Source organism: Silene latifolia, chromosome 8 (assembly GCF_048544455.1).
Source record: "Silene latifolia isolate original U9 population chromosome 8, ASM4854445v1, whole genome shotgun sequence".
Classification (NCBI taxonomy): Eukaryota; Viridiplantae; Streptophyta; class Magnoliopsida; order Caryophyllales; family Caryophyllaceae; genus Silene; species Silene latifolia.
Window position 1 is genome coordinate 87,741,036 of NC_133533.1, and position 25,862 is coordinate 87,766,897.

General features: G+C 40.9%; 1 non-coding gene across 1 annotated transcript; it reads left to right on the forward strand.

Moving 5' to 3' along the window:
• The first annotated feature begins 10,208 nt into the window (after positions 1–10,208).
• Positions 10,209–10,315, forward strand: LOC141597622 (small nucleolar RNA R71). Its single transcript, XR_012522847.1, has one exon. It is a non-coding gene; the product is annotated as a small nucleolar RNA R71 (small nucleolar RNA).
• The last annotated feature ends 15,547 nt before the right edge of the window (positions 10,316–25,862 follow it).

Below are 25,862 nucleotides of genomic sequence, written 5' to 3' on the forward strand. Positions count from 1 at the left end.
AGGCAGTCCCTCTTATGCTTGAGGGATACAACCACAAAACCCAATTCAAATTCACAAAACATTTCGAACTACGATCATGGTTTGATTTCACCTCTTCAGGTGGATACGTAGGCATTCCTTTCTTACACAAGAAGGATACAACCATTCCCACAATCAAAAATAAACATCCCCACATACAAAAATCCCCATCAAAAAAAACAAAGGGAAAACCATTCCCTTTCCCACAAAAATACAAAAAATGAGCCTTTCTCCCTTTCCACAAAATACCACTTTCCCAAGTGCAAATGTTTAGAACGATTCAAATCGAATTGCCTTTACAAAGCGGATGGAAGAAACAAGCGTTCACAATTTTTCGACACGAGCAATCCTCTTATTTAATTAATAATGGGAGGGATTACAATTTCAACAACAAATAAAGCTCGACGAGTCTACAACTTGTCAAAGCTAAGGTGTCCACTAACACACCTCACATAATAAAACTAGCACAAAACATACAATAACTAGCTAGTACAACATAATAAAAACCTACAACAATAATACAACATAATAATAAAGTGGGTAATGGAGGTCTTCACTCTTCCATTCTACCCTTGCCTTTTCCTTCGGGGTACATCTTCCCCTTGTTCTTCTTGTTGGCCCGCCTAGCATGGACTTCCTCCTCGGAACGGATCCTAAACGAATCTAAGACGGCGACGGCCTCCGGTCTAGCACAAGACCCCATGTTTGACCCAAGACGAGCCAATGCACGACCCACCATACTCTTGGGGTCGGAGTTCCTCCTCTTCGGTGGTCTCATCACATCGGGAGTAGCTCCCTCAACATATTCTTCAAAGAAGGCACGGTTGGCCTTGCCAACCTCTCGATACTTCAAGTCAACAACCTCGTCCTTACGAAATTTGGATCTCTTCTCCAAGGACAGAGCACGTGACCATTTGACATAAGCGGGAGTCACCAATGTCGTGGCAACGGGGTTTGGCACCTCCCAAAGTGGCCGAGTGGCCCACCACCTTTCAAAGAATTCCACAAGCTCGGAGTTCCGGAAAACATTCTCTTGGACAAGGGTATCGTGAGCGGGCACCTTTTGTTGACGCTCCATTTGCGTCATGAGCCTTTCGGGATAAATGAAGGAAATAACCTTCAAGCCCACCACCATCAAAGAACGGGGACTAGCACCCGAAGCGGGCAACCCCGTGAAGGACCTCAAGTGCCACCACGGCACCACCCAACGGATATGAGGACCACCCTCCTCCGCCAATCTTGCGGCCCAATAAGCCTCGGTGGAAGCAAAACTATCCGGGTACAACTTCTTCCTCATAGTAAGGTGACGGAAGGAGTAAGAAGAAGGATTAACCGGAGGCTCTACATACCTTAGCCTCTCCAATAGCCACACTTGGAGGATCCTTGGCGATCCAAAAGAGGGAGCTTCTCCACAAGAGCTTTCCTTGTCCAAAGCTTGGATAATCTCTCCAAGCACCAACCATGATGGATCTCTGTCGTGCTCCATTTGCTCGATCACATGGATAAGGGTCATGCTACCATGACATCTCGGCCCCTCCCTCTTTAAGACATCAACAAATAGGTACACATGGACAAGGCAAAATGCAAGAGCCCTTCTCCTAGCTACCTACGAGACATTTAACATCTAACCGATTCGAGAAGATGTTGATAAGAGCCAACATATCCACACCATGTGGATCAAGAAGAAAGTTGACTTGGCTTACTGACAAGCCCAACATGGAGCGGAATTTCTCCTTGTAGCACAACCGAGTCGGAGAAAGCACCGGAGTACAACCCGGCCACCCACCAATGGCTCCGACTTCTTCGGCGAGAGGACAAGTTTCACCCTTCGGGAAAACGAAAACATGATGTTTCGAATCCCAAAACCGAGAGCATGCTTCAAGAAACGAAGGTTGCGCCTTGACTTGACGAAGCACCAACAATTGACCAACTCCCATGCAATCGAGTTCATACTTCTCGGGAGGCGACAAATCCCGGCACCATTGTCGCAATGCACTCTCAAAAGCATCCATTAAATATTTTTGTGGAAGAAGAAGAGGTTTTGTAGAGATGTTTTTGTGTTTCGGATACTGAAACCATGAAGCGCAAACGTCCCTATTTATACAAAAATGATCAGCGCATTTTTCAGAAAAAGGGAGAGTCGGCTTCCATCGCCAAGCTGCTCGCGCCTCTTTGAGGCTTCCCCAGGATTCCCGCTGTTGACTTGTCTCTTTCAACATGTGTTTTCTCCTGACACCTCAAAACTCTCGCCAGAACCCTCGCGCCTCTTCGGGATGATCTGGGAAATTTTGTGTTTCTTCACACTCACATTTCCTTGTTTTCGCGTTTTACGAAATCCGACACGGTTTCCATGACGCAGCTTTAAACATACGGTTTTTTCTTTCTTTTTTTAAGGGGAGAAGGGCTAGTCGCCCTGATCCGCGACGGATCGTTTCCATGTCAGTCGAAATTCCGAAATTTTTTTCGCTTTTTCGCAAACCAAAAATCGAAAATTGATAACACGACATCAATTTTCCTCCAAAACTCAAGCACTCACAAATTCGAGTCTTGACCTCAAAAGCAAATGTACTCGCAAAAATTATTTCCAAAATTCTTTCCTGACGGTTCGAGTTTGAATTTTTTTCGAGTCAATTTTCAAAAATTTCGATGCAATTTAATTCACGACACGAGGTAATTGCTCAAATTTTCAACAATTCCTTTTTAAATTCCAAACGCGGCGATTTTGTCACGGAATTTTCAAAATTCATTTCAAAATTTCAAATTTTAACTTCAAGTCATCTTGGTTAATTTTGATTTTTCAAACAAATGCTTTACGTGATCAAATGCTTCTACGTGTTTGCGTTTATGCGTATATGCTATCTGTTGCCTGTTTTCTACACTAACGATGCAGGAACTGGTGCAAAGCAAAAGGAGAGTCGACAGCCAACAACGCTCCTCCGAAACACAACACAAAAAAGCCAAAATCAGAAAACAAACTACAATCCAAAAACACATATATACAAACCGCCTCACGCAAAATGTAAATATGTACAGGCAAGAGTCCAAGACACGGACAAGCTACAACAACTACTCGACGTCTCCCGTCGGATCATTCCTGGTCTCACTAGGAGTCGCCGCCAACGCAGACACGACCACCAGCTCAGACTCCCTCTCCGGGGAACTCTCCAGCGTCTCACGCTCCATCTCGATGTGAAGCTCCTCCGCTGCAGCCAACTGAGCCTTCAAAGAGGCAATCTTCGCGTCTCGGCTCCGCAATGTGTCCTCGGTACGCCTCAACTCCTGATCTCGACGGGTAATCCCCAACCCTTGGGCCTCGATCGTCGACCTGGTTGCCTCCAACTCAGCACGGACCCGAGCAAGCTCTGCCGGATCCGCTGTGCTCTACAAAACACAACAAGAGATCCTCAAGATCTAAAAACGTGAAACACAACATCAAATACACGAAATACAACACACAAAATGTACCTGAGAAAGCAGAGCCTCCCCAAACCGAACCTTTGCTCGTCCCGAGTAAATAGGTGACAAAGACTAGGACCAATACTAACCTAATAACATAGCCGATATGAGACAATTAGCGGGTCTCACTCCGCCCCTTCAACTCACAACAAGACAACCATGAGGTAGGATGCCTTCTTGCAAGGCAAGGTGGGTCTTGCCAAAATGGCGACACATCCAAACATTAAGCACACAAAATCAAGTAATGGATGCATCTACAAAAGAATAGCCACTTTCCTCATCTAAGTGGCGGAAATTATCTACAAGGGAAGCAATATAAGGGTACACAATCCTTCATAGATGCAATTTCTTCGAACTACTAAGCCTAGAAGGATACCAATAAATCACCTCCAAATTGTGTCAAGCTAGGGTACCTTTGTCCTCAATCGTTAAATGCTTTTGTCAAGAGTAGACTCCCTATGGTGTTAGAAACACTGGAGGATCGCGGAATTCCCCCTCTTGCCTAGACAAGAAGAAGGGTCGTCCCCTCTCTACCATGCACAAAAATGGATACGATGGAAAAAGGGATCAATAGAATTTGAGTTTCTCTTTGGGAGTTTGCTTTTGTTTTTGTTTTTCCCCCCAATTTCTTATGGCATATAACATTTGAGAACACTTTCTTTCCAATTCTTTGATGTTTGGCATTTCAATACTTGACAATTTTTCAACTTTTCTTTGCATTTCTTTTGAACATTTTCAAAGTCACCCCATATGTAGTGAGGGTGCCTTATATTTGAAGCTTTAGGAGTCTATTTTTGCTCCTCTTTTCATTTGATGCATTTTTGCAAACTTTCTTTCACTTTTCATTTCATTGAACTCAAATTGATTTCTTTTTGTGCCCATTCCCTTTTGTTGACAAAAATGTGGTAGAATATGGATGATGGATGGATGCATGGTTTCAAGGGTCACCTTGGAATAAACGGTAGCCAAGGAGTTATCACACCACAAGGTACTCTTGACTAGGCCTTAATCCATGGGTCAAAGGATACTAGCATGACACATCCTAGGGTGTTTTACAAGTATTCTAACAAGCAAAGTCTTAAGAACAAAAAGCATCTACTAGGGCCTATATACACTTGTCAAGCTTCCCAAGTAGACGGTTTCACAAAATTTTTCTAACATGCAACTACATGCCATGATGCAACTAACATATAAACATCCTAATGCAAGTGATTCTACCAACTAATATGACATATAAACTAAATGCAAGTCCTAGGTTCACATTGTTTTACCGCATCAATCAAAATAAAGCCACATAGTCATTAACATAAAAAGGAAAAAGGAGATTGGAAAGATCATACCATGCGGTCTTCAATATCCTCATGTCTCGGATGTGGCGTAGTCGATAAATGTGAACAAGGATGAAACAAACATAATATATACAACAATATACATGACTACACTACAAAGGAAATGAACATGTTTTTGGTTTTTCAATTTTCAAATTTTTATGGATTTTGAAATTTTTCAAATTTTTTTTTTTTTTTTTGGATTTTTAATAAAAGTTATGTTAGAATTCCCCATCCCCACACTAATATGGGCATTGTCCTCAATGGCCAAAATGATGGGAAATTATGCAAAAATGATGCATGATTTCTACACTAGATGCAAGCTACACTAATCTACACTACATGATGCATGGTTTTTGTTTATGACGGAGAGGATAATTTAAATTACCTCCCGTTGTGTATGCATTAACTTCCCCAAACCGAGTTAGACACTATTTCTAATGTCTTAAGGATGGGTATGGTTCATGCATACACTATGCAATGCATGAAATTAATTTGTCATTTTGGATTTTGAAAGTGGGAACAATAAAATGAGAACACCTCAATGGTGCCGAGGTGTGAGTCCTCTATGGTGCTAGGACTACTCCAACAATGATCAAGAAAAATAATTAAAACAAAGAGAGAAAGAAGCAAACCTCAAGAGGGTAGGAGCCTCCAAGTTTTCTAATCTTCCATCATATCATCACTACCATCATCTTCCTCATTAGAAGTGGTCTCATTGCCACTTCCCTCATCATTTGCTTCATCGTCTTCTTCTTCACCTTGCTCATCATCCTCTTCTCTTTCTTCACTTGCCTCCTCATCAATGTTATCATCAACTTCTTCATTACCAACAACCTCATTATCACCCGGAACAACCCTAGATGCACTCGGAAAAAGGAGTTCTCTATCCGCCCAACTAGGCAAAGGACATGAAGGATCAAGTAGTCCTTGCCTAGCTAAGTGTAGGAGGGGTGGATATTGAGCTAAGTAGGCATTTTTCCGATCTTCAAAGGCTTTCTTGTGCATCTCTTGCATGAGAAGAGTCAAATAATCATTTCTTGCTTCAACGCCATCGGGCTTGAACTCTTGGTACTCGAAAGGGTATGGTGGTGTGACAATGGAAGAGGAGGGCATTTCAAGTTCACCCTTTTGTTGTTGGATAATATACTCGGCTTCTTTCGAAAGGGGAAGTAGATAATTGGTCCGGTGGACACTTAAATGACAAATCTTCGAAGGCAAGGTGAAAGATCTAGCCTCATTAGTGAGCCATCCATAATTGGTGTCAAGAGGGTTATGGGCAACCCACTTGTACTTGTATATCATAGTATGCATATCAATGAGATGACCACCCTCCTTTGCTACATACTTGTTATCTTTGTTGAAGTTCCGATCAAAGTATTTAGCTAGGATAGTGACTAGGCCTCCATTCACAATAACGGTAGTGCCTTTCTTCCCACAATCAATGTTGAGCCATCTATATATCAAAAGCCTTAGAGAGTTGAAAGGCTTGGTATGCACTCTTCCAATGTTCAAAGCCGACTCAAGAAGAATAAAATCGAGTTTAGTGAAATGGTTGGTATCTTTACTTGCAATAATGGTGTTTCCTATGACCTTGTGCCATACTCTTATGCCCGGATGGTGGACTAAAAGAGCACGACTCGCATGAAAGTCCTCAAATTTCCTTCCGGAAATTGCCTCCCAAAGAGGGTCGGGGTCATACTTGCCATAATTCTTAAAATAACTCGGTTCATCACTAAGACCCAAAATTTCACCCAATTCCCTAAAGGAAATGCATCTACTAACATTAGCTAGACGAAACTCGAGATTCTCCCTAGTCTCAACTTTGGTGACTTTCAAAGAACTCAAAAACTCCAAGGTAAGGGAGGGGTATGTCAATTCTTTTGATTCAAACAATTTTTTCAACCCCATGGCTTTAAAGAATACTCTAGTTTGCTCAAGGACACCCAACTTATTTAAGGCATCTGCACAAATAAACTTGGTGGATTGAAATGATTTTCTAGCAAACTTGGCAAAAGTGTCCTTATGGGTTTTGGAAATGAAAGTTACCTCCGGATAGTTCGAAAGTTGATCAATTTCCGGAGTAGTAGATGTTGTTGCACCCATGGGAGGTTGTTGTTGTTGTTGCACTTCCAAGTTTGGAGTTGCTACCACCATAGCCAATGCTTTCTTTGCTTGAAGAGCCTTTTGCCTTGATGAAAGTGTCTTTGCCTTTGTTGCCTTTGTGGCTCCCTTAGTCCTTGCCATTGATGATTAAATCAAGAAAGAGTGAAAAATCTTCAATTTGTAGTGCACCCAAATCGATTCAAAGATGAAAGGCTTTTGCCTTTATGAATTCAAAAATCGACTTAAAGGTTGAAGATTTTGTGCTTGTTTTTGATTTTTGATGAAAGAGGAGTGATTGATTTGTTGTTGGAATGATGTTTTGATTTGATTTTGGTGAATGTTGTTGAGGAATTTTGTTTTTGTGATGGAGAGGATGAGGGTTTTGATGTTTATGAGTAGTGTTATGAATGAAGGAATGAAGAAAAGAAGGTGGGAGGGGTTTTATAAAGTCCGAAAAATTCGAACTGCAGGGGCAATCCGGGTGGTTTCTACTCAAGACGCTCAGATTTTGCTTGTCCTGGGTTGGGAAAAACTCGCCTAAAGACGGGCGTTTTCCAGGGAAGACACTCGGATTCGAAAACACGGGACGGGCGTCTTTGGTATAAGACGGGCGGATTCTGATGCAGGAATTTTTCTTGTTTTCCTCAGCCAAGAAGACGGGCGTCTTCTTTTCGGGACGGACGGATTCTCAGAGACGGGCGGATTTGTATTCAGGACGCCCGGATTCTCTTACAGTCAAAAATATTTCAAAAGTTCAGCTCAGAGGGACGTGCGTCTTCTAGCCAACACGTCCAGATTGTCTGAAGACGGGCGGATTCTCCTGAATCCGCTCGGATTCGACCCCTTTTTACCCGGATTCAGTTCCATCCGTGTACAATGCAAGTCCCTTGTCATTCTTCGATTCTTCTTCAAATCTTGTGTTCTTCATTGTGGGGGCACTACTAGGGCATGAATAGCCTAGGCAATTGATATCCCCACACTAAGCTAAAGCACTACACATCAATTAAAATCATTAGTCCCTCCCTCACTTCTCTCAAACATGATGATTATCTTGATCAAAGTATAAAAATCCAAAGATGACAAAAAATGCAATACAAGAATTGAAATGCGAGTTAGGGAGTTAGGAATATTTACAAATGGTGGTTTAGGGAGGACTCCACCAAACTCTCATTCTTGATGAGATGTCAAGGGGGCATGTCCAAGGTGTTGTTGATGTTGCTCAACACCTTGAAGAAATAATCAAAAGCTTGTTCATTATCGTGATAGAGTTCTTCAATAGACCTTGGTCCTTGTTGTCGGTCTTGATCAATAGCATGTCCAATATAGGGATTAAAAATCCCTTCAAATTCGTCGTCTCAAAGACCACATACTTCATCCACTTGATTATTGAAAATCTCTTGATTTGATGGAGACAACTCTCCCAATTTCTTGTCTTGGCCAATGAGGCCATCTTCTTCTTTGCTTGGTTTTGATGAGCTTTGCAAGCTCTCCTTGTCACAATTCACTTGCTCTTTGAATGGAGCATCTTCAATTTTCTTTTTCCATTGGAATTCCGACTTCTTCCTTTCATCCTTCCGGCAATAATGATCAACCATAAAGCATGGTTCATGCAAATGGGGAGCTCTCATAGTCTTGTCAAGATTAAAAGTTATGCTTTCATCTCCCACTTCTAGAGTGAGCTCACCATGCTTCACATCAATCACCGCACCCGCGGTGTGTAGGAAAGGTCTTCCTAGGATGATTGGAATATTGGAATCTTCCTCCATATCAACAATGACAAAGTCCACCGGGATGAAAAACTTCCCAATTCTCACGGGAACATCTTCCCATATCCCTAATGGTGTCTTCGTCGATCTATCGGCCATTTGGAGTGTGATATTGGTGCACTTAAGCTCTCCCATCCCCAATCTTTTGCTCACCGAGTACGGAATAACACTCACACTAGCCCCTAGATCACATAAGGCTTTGTTGATCGTGGTGTCGCCAATGGTACACGGTATTGAGAAGCTACCCGGATCCTTGAGTTTTGGAGGTGAACTCCCTTGAAATATTGCACTACTCACCTTGGTGAAGGCGATAGTCTCAAGTTTCCGAATTGACTTCTTCTTTGTGAGGATGTCTTTCATGTATTTCGCATAGGCCGGCACGTGATTGATTAATTCCGTGAAAGGAATCGAGACTTCCAAATTCTTCACAATTTCCATAAACTTTCCAAGTTGGTCATCAAATTTGGGCTTGGCTTGACGACTTGGAAAAGGAAGTCTAATCACAATGGGCTCCTTCTCCTTAACCTTGTCTTCATTTTTCTTTGAAACTTCTTCTTTTGATTGTTCTCCGACCTTGGAGTTTTGCACAACTTCTTCCTTATCACTAGCTTCCACAAATTCATCCTCAACTTGCTTCTTCGGTGCTTCATACCTTGTTCCACTTCTCAAGTGAATGGCACTAACCGTTTCATGTCTTGGGGGATTACTTTGAGGTGGTAATTGCCCCTTTTGTCTTTGTGAGCTTGAAGATGCTAGTTGAGTCAATTGGGTTTCCAACATCTTGGTGTGAGCTAGAATGTTGTTGATGGTGATTTCCTTTGCTTGACTATCTTTTTGCATTTGAGTGAAAAACTCTTGTTGATTCTTTTGCATTTGGAGGACCGCTTTTTGAACATCCAAACCTTGGTCATTTTGTTGATTGTATGGAGATTGATTTTGATAACCTTGGTTTTGGTTGTAAAAGGGTCTTTGGTTTTGATTTCTCATGGGTGGTGGGGTGTATGTTGATTGAGGAGTTTGAACATTTTGGCTTTTGTATGAGAGATTTGGATGGAATTTGGTATTCTCATTGTAATAATTTGAATAAGGGGTACCAATTTTATATGCTTGGAAAGCATTAACTTGTTCGGTTGTTCCCCTACACTCACTTGGGTCATGACCCAAAGTTCCACAATTCTCGCATATCCCACTTGGGATTGATGAAGATGCCGTCATGGCATTGACATGATGCTTTTGTGATTTTGAGACTTCTTCAAGTCTAGCCATTGCTTTCTCGAACTTCAAGTTGATAGTATCGATATGGGAGCCAAGTTGAGCACCTAATTGAGTAACGGCGTCCACTTCGTGCTTTCCTCCTCTAGTGGCCTTGCGAGGCCTACTATATTGTGAATTGTGGATTGTCATCTCTTCAATTTTGCTCCAAGTTTGGTTGTCATCAACCTCGGAGAGCATCCCATTCGATCCCATATTAAGGATATTTCTTGAGTCTTCATAAAGACCGTTCCAAAACTGTTGAACCAAGAACCATTCGCTAAGTCCATGGTGAGGACATGAGCGACAAATTCCCTTGAACCGTTCCCAAGCTTCATACAAAGATTCTTCATCCCTTTGCTTAAAACCCGTAATTTGAGCTCTTAGCATGTTTTTCTTTTCCGGTGGGTAGAATTTTTTGTAGAAAGCTAGAGCCAACTTCTTCCAAGAGTCTATTCCGAGAGTAGCCTTATCAAGGCCTTTCAACCATTGTTTGGCGGTGCCAATTAGAGAAAATGGAAATAAGACCCATCTAATTTGGTCTTGAGTTACACCGGTTTGTGAGATCGCATCACAATAATCGCAAAAAGCCTCCATATGAGAATGAGGGTCTTCACTAGGCATCCCCCCAAATTGGCTTCTTTCAACTAATTGGATAAATGCGGATTTGGCAATAAAATTTCCGGTAAGATGTTGTGGTGTGGGAGTACCATTGGGTAGGTTATCCTCGGTTGGTACGGAATGTGATGAAAACTTAGGCATTGTGGGTTGATTTTGTGTTGGGTTCTCCTCACCTTCTCTTGCAAAAGGGTTGATGAACTCAATAGTTGGTTGAATATCTACAACCTCACTAACACCTCTCAAATTTCTCCTAGCAAATCTTCTATTGGTTGTCAAAGTTCTTTCAATTTCACGATCAAGAGGTACCAAGTCACCTTGTGACCTTCTAGACATGCAAAATATCAAACAACTTGAAAACAATTAGAACAAACCTTGAGGAGTTTTATTTCCCCAAGGCAAAGAAAGACACAACTAATAACAATATAAGGAAATCTAAATCAAGTTAACACCGTCCCCGGCAACGGCGCCATTTTTGATCGGACCCTTTTCGTTATCACAATTGGATAGGTATTGTCGTTGGGTCGCGTCCAAATCAAAACACAATTTATAGCTTCACAAACAACTCTACAATTAGTAAAGAGGCAAGTAAAGGTCGGATCCCAAGGGACGGGAATTGAGATGAGATTTCTATTGAAACTAGTGGTGTCTTAGGGGTGTCACAATTTGGATTGATGTAGAAGGTCACTAAACTAAATAGCAATGAAGGTAAACAAGCAAGATGAATTAAAAGGGTTGTAAACAATTGATTAAAAGCACTAGGGTATCATGGGGTCATAGGGGAATCATGGGAATTGATCATACAAACATGTTCTCAAATTATAAGCAAGCAATTATTGTTGTGATGGGTTGAGTTGGGTTATATCTTACAATCCTAGGAAAGTTTGGGTCCCGGAGCCGAATCGATTAGATTGTACAACACCTACAAGTCGACTTAATCTTCCCTACTCAACAACACGCATGGTCTAATTAGACTCGAGTTGCTTTATGTCTTACAAGTCTCATTGAAATTATAGGTGATGGGTAAAAAATGCAAGGATTCATAGGCTCGCATTTCATCAAACATAACATGTGCATGAGTCGAGATCAAAACAAGCAAGCAAATAAATTATGAAAGCATATTAAATTAAGCATGAATCATTCCCCATATTGGTTTCCCCTAATTACCCATTAACCCTAGCTAAGAGACTACTCACTCATTATCATGTTGATCATGCTAGCAAGGTTGTCAATCATACCAACAAAGTTAAACATGATGAATGAATGAAAGTAATTAGCAATAATTAAAAAGGGATTAAGAGATTATACCTACTAATGATTCCAATAATAAAGCAAGAATAAAAGAAGCACTTGATGCTTGATTGAGAGGTTGTCAATCTCCCAATAATAACCCAAATAATCTTCAATTACCCAAAATAAAGGATGAACAAAAGAGAGATTAAGGAACTAAAACTTGTATTAAAACTTGATTAATTGTTGATTACAATATTAAAGAGAGATTTGATTGATATTAACTACACTAAGAATTGCTAAGAAGAACATGCTCTTCTCATTAGACTAATGGGGTATTTATAGTGGAAATTAGGTGGATGCATTAGGGTTAACTAAGGGCTTAAATGACGATTAAGTCCCTACTTAGGGAGACTCCGGTCTTTTTCGAAGGAAGGGAGTCTTTCTTTGTAGCTTGGAGAAGACGAAATTGGCTGTACTGGAATCCGTGCGTTTTGGAGTCGGGACGAGCGGATTCTGGAGAAACCGCACGGATTGTGCCTCAGCAATCTTTCTTCTTCTTTTCTTCCCTTTTCTTCATAAAATCCTTGGGGATTTCCTCGGGGATGCAAGGATCTTTCCTCATCATTGCCCATATACTATAATATGTACAAAGGCCTTCTAATCTTGTCTCTCCTTGATGCTTGGTCATTGAATTCGATCAATTTAGTCTCGTTTTGCCATGAAAATGCAAGATTCTTACTCCTTTCCTACCAAGGGATCAAAATCTCAAAGAATATGCAAAACAAAGAACTAAAGATAATGAATGACCCAAATATGCACTAAAAAGCATGGGAACAAGGCTAATTCGGGGGCTAAATATGCGCTAATTATGGTCACATCAGGTACATTTCCTTGTCTTGGCTGGCGAGCCTTACAACGCACCGCGGCTGGCGAGCCCTCCTCATATACGCACCATGGCTGGCGAGCCTTTATCCGCAAGCTTTCGAGGATAGATCCCGAAGATGCCTTGGGTACATTTCCTTGTCTCGGCTGGCGAGCCTTACAACGCACCGCGGCTGGCGAGCCCTCCTCACATACGCACCGCAGCTGGCGAGCATTTATCCGCAACCGCGCAAGGACATATCCGAAGATGCCTCAGGTATGACTCCTTCCTATGGCTGGCGAGCCTTTGTACGTAGTCTAACGGACTTTAAACGACCTGGACAGGAAGTCGACAGACTCTAAACTATTCCCGACGATAGGTCCTTGGCTCGTACCTTCGTGTCGCCTTGGCGTCGCCCTTCCCGACGGCAGGTCCTTGGCCCGAATCCTTTCGAGCCGCCTCGACGTCGCTTAGGTCTTCAGGTTGTAATCTTCGATTGACCTGGGGACTCTACTTTGACTTTCGCCCTGTCCAAGCCTCGGTCAAAGTGGGGGCTCAGAAATACCCGATCTCTGCGAGACTCCAACAAACACCCGATGATTATCGGACTACAACATGTTTTGGGAATCGCAGCGTTTGATCGACAGTTTGTGTACAACTTTACTTCGGAAAACTTAAAACGATTTTGAAAATAAAACATTTAAAAACATTTCAAAAATACCTGGAGTGTTTAATGCACGACGATGGGGTCGCGATGACACTAACTAGAGTCAAAACCGACACCGGACCAAAAACCGACTCGAAAATTCAAAATCCCGACTCCAACAACGAGTCAAACCGAGTCAAACACAAAAACCAAAACATTTCAAACCTTCTACCTTAAGTTTTCCCGGATTCATGAATGGTCAAGTACCAAACATGTGACTACAAAACCTAGGATAGAACAAATCGTGATTGCGTTTGTTGTGATAGTGACAACACAACTCGAAGTGCCGCGATTTGGCTCGCGCCTCTTTGAGCAGCCCAGGTGGCCACGTCGCTCAAAACTCACACAACCACTCATTCTCCTATAAATACCTCTCAAATGCCACCCATTTGAGACTTACGCGAGTGTCCGCCCCCTCTTTTCTCCCTTAAAATTCTCGACTCGACTTCTTAAGTCACAATCTGACGCGTGTTTACGACCTACCGATCGTAAACACGAGCCTTACACATTGTTTGGTACCGTCATCGTGCATTAAATCACTTGTCCGACCACTTTGACCACTACACCATCACTAAACATTAAAACACTCTTTTACTTACCAAAACGGTTTTAAACCGAGTTTTTTCCGATCAAACGAGTTGTTACACTTACGTCGGTCACTCGCCATAACCAAACATGTAAGTATGAGGGTGTAAAAATCCTCTTTTATTATGTTTTCATTTGTTTCATGACTCTAACATGCTAAAACATGCATAACATGAACCAAAACATGGAATAAACGAGCCAAAACCGATTTTTGGTCTGAGGCAGAAGCCCCTTAGGTCGCCAAATGGCTCGCGCCTAAATGGGGTACTCAGACCAGAGATCAACCGTGTTTGTTCTCGTCATTTCCCCTTAATCAACTTTCATATTTGTAATCGGTTTTCACCATTTCAAGTATTTTCGAACCATTTTCATTTCATTTCACATGTTTTAACCATAAATCATTTTTCACCCTTGGTTCTTCATACCATGACGGTTAAATCCGTGTTTCGGTGATAATATTTGGTTAATGACATTTAAGAGGTATTTTAAAGCCTTTTATTTCATTTCTTTACATTTTCAAACAAACATATTAGTCACCAACACAAAATCATCCTTGGTTCTACATACCATGCCGGATTTTAACCCGGGTATGATGACGAGTATCGACTAATTACATTCAAAATGGACTTAAAACAATTAGTCCATAATCATTTTCAAAACTATTCATGTCAAGCTTGTCAAATCGGACCCGACACCGAATATTATCAAATAATGATGATTATTCGAGTCTAGTCCTTCAAATCAACAAATGCGGTCTAAAACGACCCTTTCAAAACAAACCGGGTTCAAATGCCCATTTTCAACACGTTTTATAACGTTTTCTAAACAGTCATAACACGGCATACAACCGTTGGCTAACCCGCGCCTCAAGCAGGCCTTTTCTTTCTCATTTTCAAAACCAGAGGGAGGCCCCTTACACTGTCGGCTGGCTCGCGCCTCTTGTAGCCGTCTGGTACAGGGCCTGTTCCCTTCCAGCATTAGTCTAGGACGATCCCGACTCCGGTTGACTCGGATATAGGACGGATCAGACGACTATTCAATTATTCAAACCATATTTGCAAAATGCCTTACTAAGACAAATAGATCATGTTATGCACCCTAAACCTAATACGGTAAATGGATGTTTAATTTTCGTCTTGCATGCAAATCAATCATTAATCCAACTCGACATCTTATACTTGATACTTGGATTAAATCAACCGACTTAGAAAGCTCTCACATGTTAGGTTTAAAACATTGGATGCACATTCATGCATTTAAACCGTTTTATCAACTTTTGCATTCAACCAACCAAGATCGATCAGTAGAGGCCGCTAAACGCGGGCGGGATTGGGTGTCTGATTAAAAGGCTTCCCAATACATACCTTCACCTCTTACTCAGAAACTTTGGATAGTGGACGACCTTATCCAGGGCGTACGAGAGTCATTCTAGAGATAGGATGCTAAAGAGGGACGATTTCCTTATCTTTAGTACCTATGTCAAAACGCTGCTTTGTGCTTCGATTTGACCGAGCTATAAAGTGGAATTCGAACGGGTTCCAGGCATCCACAAATGCTTGGTGGCGACTCCGAACATCTCTAATCGTTTCGAGACCCTTACCGAGACGAAAGCGACCGATCTAAAACGATCCGGTCGAAGGCATTTTTACGCCGCCGAGCGTGGCTTTCAAAAAGACCGTTGTATGTCCACAGATCGGCTGGGCTTGCAGGTGGGCCATGTCCACAGCATGAGCCATGCTTTATGGTTGATCACTATAGCCGGAAGGATGAAAGGAAGAAGTCGGAATTCCAATGGAAAAAGAAAATTGATGATGCTCCATTCAAAGAGCAAGGGAATAGCAACAAAGAGAGCTTGAAAAGTTCGCCAAAATCAAGCAATGAAGAAGATGGCCTTGTTGGCCAAGACAAGAAAGAAGGAGAGTTGTCTCTATCAACTCAAGAAATTTTTAATGATCAAGTAGATGAAGTTTGCGGTCTTTGGGACGATGAGTTCGAAGGGATATTCAATCCCTACATTGTTAATGCCATGAATCAAGACCATCAAGGAGAACAACAAGTGCAAAGATCTATTGAGGATCTTTACCATGATAATGAGCAAGCTTTTGACTACTTCTTCAAGGTGTTGAGTAACATCAACAACACCTTGGACATGCCCTCTTGACATCTCACATTGGATGAGAGTTTGGTGGAGTCCTCCCTAAACCACCATTTGTAAATATTCTAACTCCCTAACTTGTATTTCAATTTTTACATTGCATTTTTGTCATTTTTGGATTTATATTTTTGTGCCTTGATCAAGATATTCATCTTTTTTTTGAGAGAAGTGAGGGAGGGACTTATGATTTTATTGATGTGTAGTGCTTTAACTTAGTGTGGGGATAGCAATTGCCTAGGCTATTCATGCCTTTGTAGTGCCCCTACAATGAAGAACACGAGAATTGAAGAACGGAAATGACATGGGTTATGCAGTACCCACGGATGGACCTGAATCCGTGTGGACAAGGAGGAATCCGAGCGGCTCAAAAGGGAATCCGCTCGTCGTCAAAGAATTCGGGCATCCAGGATACAATCCGCTCGTCTGGCAGAGCTGTAGAATTCAACAAAATGTTCTGTCACAGAATCCGAGCGTCCTAGTAAAGAATCCGCTCGTCTGATTCTGGACGCTCGTCTTATAGAGAAGACGCTCGTCTTTATGCTGTTGAATTTTAAGAAAACATCCTGTAACAGAATCGGCTCGTCTTTCGAAGAATCCGCTCGTCTCAAATTGCAGAATCCGCCCGTCTTTGCACAAAGACGCTCGTCCTGTGGCGTCTTTTTCTGAAGCAAAACGCGAAGAATCCGAGCGTCTTCCAAGGAATCCGCTCGTCCCCTGCTGTTGTTTTCAAATTAACGGGTCATTTAAACCCCTTTCCCTCATTCATTTTCATTTATTCTACATTCAAACACTACCCGCTACCTAAAAAACCCCATAAAACCCTCATCCTCTACATCAACAAAACCAAATTTTCTCAACCAAATTCAACAAAATCAAATCCAAACTCCCCCACAACAAAAATTAATCACTCCTTTTGCAACAACAATTGATTCAAACACCAAAATCTTCAACCTTTGAGTCGATTTTTAAGACACAAAGAAACATTCTTTCATCTTAAATCGATTTGGGCATAACTAAATTTGGAGATTTCAATCTTTCTTTGGTGTAATCAAGAATGGCAAGAACTAAAGGAGGCAACAAGGCACCCCAAAAGAAGACACTTTCAAAAAGGCAACTAGCTCTTCAAGAAAAACAAGTGTCAAAGGCATTGGTAGTCCATGAGGCAAGGTTGGAAGTTCAACAAGGTCCCCCTATGGAAGCCACAACATCAACAACTCCGGTCATTGAGCAATTATCTAATTATCCGGAGGTAATTTTCCCTTCCGACTCTCATAGGGAGAAATTCATTCACTTTGCTAAGAAGACCATTTTGTAACACCCCCATACTCCAAGTGCCTTACCAGGACCACTTAAGGCATGTAAGTGCTACCATCTCGGTTTCCCGAGGCAATGATAATCATAAGACAATAACGAAACATACTTAAAAGTAAATAGTTTAAGTGATTACATGATTAGAACCAAAACTGATAAACTGAAACACAACATTCTCAGACGGTCTACTGCTAAAACTATCAAAGCTATAAAACACCGTCTGACACAGCGGAAGACTTCTAACTGCCACGTGATGACTCATCCCAGCTATCCCATACGCGTCATATCATACCTGCTCAATAACTGCTCACCACCCCCGAATGGATCACCACAGTTTTTAAAACATTTAAACGGGGTCAGTACTAATCACACAATTTATATAATCCAAAAACACAGTAAACAAACAGCTCAAACGGTCACACACACAATCACACCCACTCCAATCAATCTCCATCACCGACTGTCCACTGGACCAGCCCTGCCAGTGGGAGACCGCAGCCGTACCCACCAAATCCCCGCTCATCATACCGAGCGATAACCCTGTCCCATTAATGTGCACATCCCCTTCCGTGGAGGGTTCCACGAAGGGCGAAACTAGGGCGTGAAGCCACTCCCGCAAGTGACTCCACTCAGCCGAGAACGCATCTCGAGAACCAGAGACAAACAATCATAATCACAACACAGCATCAACAACCGTCTGAATCAATCAACAATGTATAATCACAACCGTCTGAATCAATCAACCACACTAACTACAGCACAATCACCACACATTATGTAAGTAATACTGAGTAGGGAAACCCTACCTGAAAAGCAACACAAACATCAGACGATCTAGCAGCTGTCTCAAAACCTTTCCTCTACGAACCCTTCTCCTATACACATAATCATACAATCACTACCACATCAACATAAACATAGAAATCCCCCAATCCCAAAATTAGGGTTTAACGAAACTTAACGAAATACTATAAAATTGGTATGTAGATCATACCCTTGACGCAAGGAACACTATGATGCAAAGAACGAGATGATCCGACACTCCTAGCCTTGGGGATTTGCCAACAACGCAACGAGAGAGAACTACGTAACTCCTTTTTCTTTTGAAAGGTTTAGAAAGGATAAAAGTGATTAAAGAAACTGACGGAAACCTTTTATATTAAACTCGTGTTATTAGCAAAACCCGACAAAACAACCCCGTAAAACACACTTACTCGATCGAGTAGCTAAGGTACTCGATCGAGTGCCCCCTTAATCGATCGAGTATCAAGGTTACTCGATCGAGTACCCAACAGGTCAGAAACTGTTTTTAAAACGCAACACACCCTTACTCAACAGAGTAAGGCCTACTCGATAGAGTACCCAGAGACTCATAGAACCGTAGTATTACAGTCTTCCCTCCTTAAAAAGAACTTCGTCCCCGAAGTTCAACCCATACATAAAAACAAACATACTAACTCGGTCAAGACGCAACAAAGCTACTAAGAACTCAAAACAAAACCCCAACTTATAAAACATGAAACCATGAACCCTTAACACTAACTCCACCAACTATTCCTACCTCCCCACATCGCTCACGATGTCGTATCAACTATATCATAAACTCTCCCGACACTAACTCCATACACTACCAACTACTATCCTCTAACGCTGCTAGCTCCATAATATATCATCCACTACCAAATCTAATATCACGACACTCATAGACATCAAACGGAATGTTACATTCTACCACCCTTAAAGGAACTTCGTCCTCGAAGTTTACTCACACTCATAACCTCATCATCCAACTGTCAACACTAGTGAAATATTCTCACACTCCTAAACATCATACTACTACAAGCACGGCCATGGCCTTTTAACAACATCAACCACAATATATACAACTTCATTCTTTATGCTACACCAACACTCTACTTCAAATTATACTACGACATGCACAAACATCAAACTCTCTTTTATCGCATCCTACTCCTCTTAAGACAAATGTTACATCCTCGTAACTCACTAACACTAAATCCTAGCTATATCGTCTCATTATCCTCGTCACCACCGCATGTCAAAGATAACCACCTATAATCTAAACACTCGCCATGCATATATCCAAGGCTCTCATACCTCAACTCATTCGGCATACCACCTAACCTATACCATAAAACTCGTAGCAAAAGCACCATACTAACTCTCCATTATTACTGCAAAACAAAATACTTCTCTATGTAAAGCACCTATCTCCAAAAAGCATAACTCACGATCCACACTCGTTACGTACACTCACACTAGATCCTCAAGTTCTTTCCTTCATTACCGCAAAACTCATACATAGCTTAACATGACACTAATTCCTCCAATCACCCTACACTCACTGTCTCAACAAAGGATTATGAACCACCTGCATCTTTCAGATCATTACAACACATGTTCCACGAATCACTTGCCATGACTATGACTACCGATGCCTCGTCTTAAAACAAGATCAAAAATTACTGTAACAACCTCTCACAACCGTGTCCCATCAACAGAATATCACTATACTATGACAACAACGAAAACATATACAACTCTATTTTATATCACACTCTACCCTCATTCCCAAACTGAAACTGGTAAAGAAAACATCAATAAACAAGACAAAATCGTCTATCTCGCACAAATCAAAACTCGCAGGGAGCAACATCAAACAAAACAACAATCTATGTATAACTGGTATGTACTTTCGAAACTCGAATCATAAACATCCCGCCTACTCCACCACAATCGGTGACTGCATCGCAACACCGCCACCAACAGCCACACCGCAGTGCGAAAATATCCGCATCACAACACTAAGTACCGTGCCCGGATCACCACCCGAGGCACATCAACCACATCGATAGGCATCACAGCTACATACAATTCCCACAAACACTGACTCAAAATAACTTCTCAGACAAGAAAAACTTATTCAAATCCACTTTACTAAATCACGTCGCAACATATTATATGAATTAAACAGATAACCTCATGAATATCATCCCCTTACCATATCACAGATTAACATGTATCATGAATACATACAAGCATAACTACTCATGCCAAAACAGTCAAATTATTACCTTTTTAAACATCATTCCATTACGCTATCGTATCCAACATGTATTACAGAACATTCAGATAACAACTTTATAATTATCACACCATACCACTTCTTGTGAGGTCAGATCCTCACACAAACATTTACACATATCATAGACCCGTAATCACATCCACCTAGTCAATCCTGATCACGTAAGTTACCACTCGATAAAGATTACCTCTCGCTTGAGCTTAACTCGTATGCCCCTCATAACACATTCTCCCATTCGCATAACCATCACCTAATGCCGAGTATAACCATGCCATTACTATTCAACTATTAGCACCCGCCTCATCTAATCTCATCTTACACCTCCTTACCACCATACATTTCAATCGGGTCTCTACAAAATCAACCTCTTTAGAATGGCCATCTTCCCTACCTGAAAAGCAACACAAACATCAGACGATCTAGCAGCTGTCTCAAAACCTTTCATGTACGAACCCTTCTCCTATACACATAATCATACAATCACTACCAAAACAACATAAACATAGAAATCCCCCAATCCCAAAATTAGGGTTTAACGAAACTTAACGAAATACTATAAAATTGGTATGTAGATCTTACCCTTGACGCAAGGAACACTATGATGCAAAGAACGAGATGATCCGACACTCCTAGCCTTGGGGATTTGCCAACAACGCAACGAGAGAGAACTACGTAACTCCTTTTTCTTTTGAAAGATTTAGAAAGGATAAAAGTGATTAAAGAAACTGACGGAAACCTTTTATATTAAACTCGCGTTATTAGCAAAACCCGACAAAACAACCCCGTAAAACACACTTACTCGATCGAGTAGCTGAGGTACTCGATCGAGTGCCCCCTTACTCGATCGAGTATCAAGGTTACTCGATCGAGTACCCAACAGGTCAGAAATTGTTTTTAAAACGCAACACACCCTTACTCGACAGAGTAAGGCCTACTCGATAGAGTACCCAGAGACTCATAGAACCGTAGTATTACACATTTTGCCTACAAAATTTATTTGTCAAGATGCATTGACAAAGTTGGGTGTTCTTGAACAAACCAAAACCTTCTTTTAGTCTATGGGATTGGGTAAATTGTTTACCATGAAAGAATCGACATACCCCTCCCTCACCTTGGAATTTTTGAGTTTCTTGAAAGTCACAAGGGTAGAGACTAGAACCCACATCGAGTTTCGTCTTGCAAATGTTGATAGACGCATCACTTTTGATGTTTTGAGTAAGATTTTAGGCCTTAGTGATACCCCGTATTATGCAAAGATCCCCGAAAAGTATGACCCCGCTCCTCTTTGGGAGGCAATTTCCGGAAAGAAATTTGTGCGTTTTCATGATTGTCGTGCTCTATTAGTCCACCATCCGGGCATTAGAGTGTGGCATAAGGTCATTGGGAATACTTTGATAGCAAGAAATGGCACTAATCATCTTACCAAACTCGATTGTATTCTTCTTGAGTCGGCCTTGAACATAGGAAGGGAATTTACAAAGCCATATAATGCTCTAAGACTTTTGATTTAAAGATGGCTTAATGTCGATTGTGGCAAAGAGGGCACCGCTTTTATTGTAAATGGAGGATTAGTTACCTATTTGGCCAAGCACTTTAACCCAAATTTCAACAAAGACAACACTTATGTGGCGGTTAAAGGTGGTCATCTCATTGATATGGACACCATGATTCACAAGTTCAAGTGGGTCAAGCATAGTTCTCCCGACACCAAATATGCGTGGTTAACTAATGAAGCTAGATCCTTCACTTTGCCTTCAAAGATTTGCCGATTGAATGTTCACCGGCCGAACTACCTTCTTCCACTCTCCGAGGAGACCGAGTATATTATTCAACAACAAAGAGGCGAGATTGATGAGCCCTCCTCCTCCATTATCACACCACCCTACCCATTTGAGTATCACGAGTTCAAACCCAAGGATGTCGAGGTAAGAAAGGATTACATAACTCTACTCATGAGGGAAATGCACAAGCAAGCTTACAATGATAGAGTGGATGCTTACAAGGCCCAATATCCGCCCCTCTTACATCTAGCTAGGCAAGGACTTCTTGATCCATCATGTCCTTTGCCTAGTTGGGCGGATAAGGAAGTTTTCTTTCCTAGCACCTCTAGTGGTGGAAGACCGGGTGGAGAGGAGATTGTTAATGAGGGTGTTGATGAAGAAGGTGAAGAACAAGAGGTTCAACAAGAGGTTCAACAAGAAAAAGCTCAAGAAGAGGAAAGTGAGGAAGAGCAAGGAAGTGAAAGTGGAAGTTGAGATGATTCCACATCTATGGAGGAAGATGAAGATAATGATGATATTATGGAGGATTAGCAAACTTTGGAGGCTCCTACATTCTTTCACCCCTCTTATGGTTTGTCTACTTCTCTTGTTTTCTTTATTTTATTTTGATCATTTGATTGAGGAGTCCTAGCAACATGGAGGACTAACACCTTGGTTTCATTAAGGTGTTCTTTTTATTGTTCCCATTTGTAAAATCCAAAATGACAATTTGTAATTTCATACATTGCATTCCATGTGCATGAACTACCCCAATTTCTTGACATTAGAAATAATGTCTATTTTGGTTTGGGGAAGTACATGCATATGCATTGGGAGCTAATTTAAATTATGCTCTCCGCCATAACAAAAACACATGCATCATGTAGTATAGCCTAGTATAATTTGCATTTAGTATAGAAATCATGCATCATTCTTGCATAATTTCCTATCGTATTGGTCATTGAGGACAATGCCCATACTAGTGTGGGGATGGGAAATTCTAACTTGACTTTTATTCAAAAAAATCCAAAAAAAAAAATCAAAAAATTTCGAAAATAACATAAAAATTGAAAAATTGAAAACCAAAAACAAGTTCATTTACTTTGTAGTGTAGTCTTGTATATATTTTTTATATATTGTGTTTGTTCATCCTTTTTCACATTGATTGGCTACGCCACATCCGAGACATGAGGATATTGAAGACCGCATGGTATGATCTTTCCAATCTCCTTTTTTCTCTTTATGTTAATGACTATGTGGCTTTATTTTGATTGATGCGGTAAAAACAATGTGAATTTAGGACTTGCATCTAGGTTATTTGGCATACTAGTTGGTAGAAGCATATGCATTAGGTTGTATAAATGTTAGTTGCATCATGTCATGTAGTTTGCATGTTAGAAAAATTTTGTGAAACCATCTACTTGGGAAGCTTGACAAGTGTATATAAGGCCCTAGTAGATGCTTTTTCTCCTTAAGACTTTGCTTGTTAGAATACTTGTAAAACACCCTAGGATGTGTCATGCTAGTATCCTTTGACCCATGGATTAAGGCTTAGTCAAGAATACCTTGTGGTGTCATAACTCCTTGGCTACCGTTTATTCCAAGGTGACCCTTGAAACCATGCAACCATCATTCATCCATGTTGTACCATACATTTTGTCATCAAAGGTAATGGGCACAAAAATTGTTCAAATTTGAGTTCAAGAAAAAGAAAAGAAAAGAAAAAGTTTGCAAAATGCATCAAAAGAAAAGAGGAGTAACAAAAATGAAAACTCCTATGCTTCAAATATAAGGCACCCTCCCTACATATGGGGTGACTTTGAAAATGTTCAAGAAATGCAAAGAAAAGTTGAAAAGTTGTCAAGTATTGAAATGCCAAAAATCAAAAGAAATGGCAAAAGAAAGTGTTCTCAAATGTTATACTCCCTCCATACCACACCAATGGTAACATTGACTTTTTCACACTTGTCGAGACACATTTTGCAACGTAAATATCTTTTATTACACATTGTTAAAAATTATAAAAAATTTATATTCTTATAGCATTCATGACGATAAATCAAACAATATCTCACATGACTATATTTTATCTTATAGATTAAGAATAATATCGAAGATTCCCTACGACCATGAATAGTGGCAAAACGGTCAATGTTACCATTGGTCTGGTATGGAGGGAGTATGCCACAAGAAATTGGGGGGAAAAACAACAACAAAAGCAAACTCCCAAATGAAACTCAAATACTATTGATCCCTTTATCCATCGTATCCACTTTTGTGCATGGTAGAGAGGGGACGACCCTTCTTCTTGTCTAGGCAAGAGGGGGAATTCCGTGATCCTCCAGTGTTTCTAACACCATAGGGAGTCTATTCTTGACAAAAGGAATTAACGATTGAAGACAAAGGTACCCTAGCTTGACACAACTTGGAGGTGATTTATTGGTATCCTTCTAGGCTTAGTAGTTTGAAGAAATCATATCTATGAAGGAATGTGTACCCTTGAATTGCTTCCCCTTTAGATAATTTCCGCCACTTAGATGAGGAAAGTGGCTATTCTTTTGTAGATGCATCCATTACTTTATTTTGTGTCCTTTAATGCTTGGATGTATCGCCATTTTGGCAAGCCCCACTGATACCGTCGTAGAGTACCAAAGATAAATTTATAATCTGAACTACTACTATAGCTAGTGGCAGTCAGGGTCGAACCACAGGGAGGCGAATGTAATTAAAAGTTGTCTGATTTTAGTCTAAAGTAACAAATGTGTGGGGGTTTGTTTTGGATGAATCTATAACTAATGGCAGCAAAATCAAAACTAAAATAAATAAATGAGTGATAAAGGAAACTGGATGAAATCAAATATTAAAAGGGTGCTAAGATGGTCGGTTCACTGTAGTTTCGACGGCGGCAACTCTAGGTAAACTGTCTTAAGCATGTTAGACGGGAAAATAAAAAGTCCTCTCGATCCAATTTAACAGGTAGCAACCTTTCGGCCTAAGCTACGGGTCCCTAATCTCACTAATACTAACTTTCGTTCTTGATTAATGAAACTCAAAATCTAAATTAACTTATCTCTCGATCTCATTAATTTAGTCGTCTTAATTAGGTAGTCTATCTCCCTCCCCTATCTTTCGATCTTATCGGGTCGGTCAATTCCTAAGCATTCAACTAGTCGCGTGCACTCGATTCGTCAAATTTAGCAATTAAATTAATTAAAACGAAACTAATCTAACACGGCCCCAGTCGATCGACCAACTAACCCAGTCGATCGACCAGAGCCCGACGAGAGGTTGCCTATGTCGAAGCCATCTAACCTACAGATCCCCTACATCTTAACACGAATGATTTAGCTACTCATGATATTGATAATAACAGCAATAAGATTAACAAAATAAGCAATCGAATTCATAATTAAATTAACTAAATAAATAACTAACATAAAACGATAATTTGGCTTTGGGATCCTATCTAGCAATTCTAAACTATGAACGAAATAAAGCAGCGAAACTGAATAATGGAACAGAGAAATACCGTATGAAAACAGGAGGGAGATTCCCAAAGCACAAGCTTTATAAACGAAAGTAAATTGTATTGAATGAATTA